The sequence below is a fragment of the Hippocampus comes genome, unplaced genomic scaffold, assembly GCF_001891065.2.
Source record: "Hippocampus comes isolate QL1 unplaced genomic scaffold, H_comes_QL1_v1.1 scaffold60, whole genome shotgun sequence".
NCBI lineage: Eukaryota > Metazoa > Chordata > Actinopteri > Syngnathiformes > Syngnathidae > Hippocampus > Hippocampus comes.
Window position 1 is genome coordinate 1,250,965 of NW_017805483.1, and position 1,873 is coordinate 1,252,837.

A 1,873-nucleotide genomic window follows, 5' to 3' on the forward strand; every position below is an offset into this window, starting at 1 on the left:
CTCCCGCCTCTCACAGGCACCGTCCGCCTCCTCGCCCCTCTGGCGGCGGCATTCCTGTGAGTGAGTGTGCGCCACAGCCAAATGATTTTCTATTAGAGCCTGCGCCTGTTAACAGCGCTCCATTTGATCACGCTAATCAAATTGAAAACCTTCATCTCACCGGACAAACGCCTCGCAACCATGTAAGCGCCTCTCTTTTTTTAAGTGCGCATGTGTGTAGTTTAAAAAAAAAAAAAAAATGTTTGAATTTTGTGCACAGAATGAACCGCCTTTACAACTTACCCAGAGGGTTTGGTTCTTTGCCAGCACTTGAAGTTTTGGACCTCACCTATAATAACCTGAGTCAAAATTCGCTGCCTGGAAACTTCTTCTATCTCAGTGAGTGAATACACACGCAAACACAAACATATGTCACGAGGAGACACCGTATTTTTTTGGGGTGTAATGATATGTTTTTTGACCAATACAATATGTATCCATGTAAGGCCCAACATTTCAACACAAAGGGATATATTGCAATTTTTTTTTTTTTTTTTTTAACGATACGCTTGGATACGTTAAAGGCGATTTCTATATGATATTTCGATATGGTTATTTTGATACAATAATCATGGCTTTCCTGTAAATAAACATACATTAAACTTAACTTGAAATAAACAGTAGACATTTTTTTTCATTGGATTTTATTTTAAGACCTCCCACTGTATTTTTGGCAATCCCCCTCACTTCAATAAAGTTGTACTTGACAATTAACGGTGATGCTTGTATTGCAGCAACTCTTCGCGCTCTATATCTGAGTGACAATGACTTTGAAGTCCTGCCGGCTGACATTGGAAAGATGACCAAGCTGCAAATAGTAAGTTAAATGGCAAAATCAATGCTGTGAAACTTTCGCTTATTGAGTGACACCATTGAACAGCCTGGGAATTTGTGGGTTTGTAAAACTACGCTTAATGAGTCGCCAATTGGTGGTAACTACTTTTACTGCGATTTACATAAATCACAGGTGAACAGTGTTGCAATGTGGCAAATGTAGCGACCAATTAAAAATGTTCTCATAAATCATAAATGTCAGATCAAATGATCTTTGAAAACAAAAAAGGCATTTCTGATTGCAAAGCGAGATGCAGGTCGTCGCTTACCAATTTTACATTCAATCTTCTTCTTCTTCTTCTCCTTTCGGCACGTCCCTATTCAGGGGTCGCCACAGCGAGTCAGTAATTTCCATCCGCCCCTGTAAACCGTCCTACCAACTCGCATGGTCGTCTTGGCAAAAGTTTTACGCCGGATGCCATCCCTGACGCAACCCTCCCCATTTCTCCGGGCTTGGGAGGGCACTGCTCCCCAGCGGCTCGGTTAATTTTACATTCAATATTGTTTTATAATATTTAAAGGCCGCCACAAACGATGGCTTGGCTAGTCGGCTAACCACCAACAGTTGTTGCGATGATTTATTTGACTCATCAGATCAAAAGTAAATCACGGCATATGACACCAGCAAGCAGCTGCTCTATATAACCATCATTATCTTTCCTCTTGAATTTCTTAAGGCAGTGTTTTTCAATCTTTTTCGAGCCAAGGCACATTTCTTTCATTGAAAAAAATCCCGCGGCACACCACTAGCTAAAAATGTGAAAAAAGCTCATTTTAACAATTAAGTAGTATATTGTTAGTATAAGTGGGTTTTTTTAACATTGAATAATAACGCTATATTATAACACCTTAAATAGGAGTCAAATCAAGATCAATCCAATATTTTATAATCTTTCATCTTTATTCTCACGCAGTGTGATAAATGGTTTGGATGAACATAGATCTGATATCCTGGCAGCAATCGATGAAAGACACACGAAGCTCTTCTCCACAGCTCTCA

The 1,873-nt window shown here is 39.7% G+C and overlaps 1 long non-coding RNA gene across 1 annotated transcript; it reads left to right on the forward strand.

The window, feature by feature from the left end:
• Positions 1 to 233: 233 nt before the first annotated feature.
• Positions 234 to 839, forward strand: LOC109519508 (uncharacterized). The gene is made up of 2 exons (XR_002168978.1): positions 234 to 378; positions 774 to 839. It is a non-coding gene; the product is annotated as an uncharacterized LOC109519508 (long non-coding RNA).
• The last annotated feature ends 1,034 nt before the right edge of the window (positions 840 to 1,873 follow it).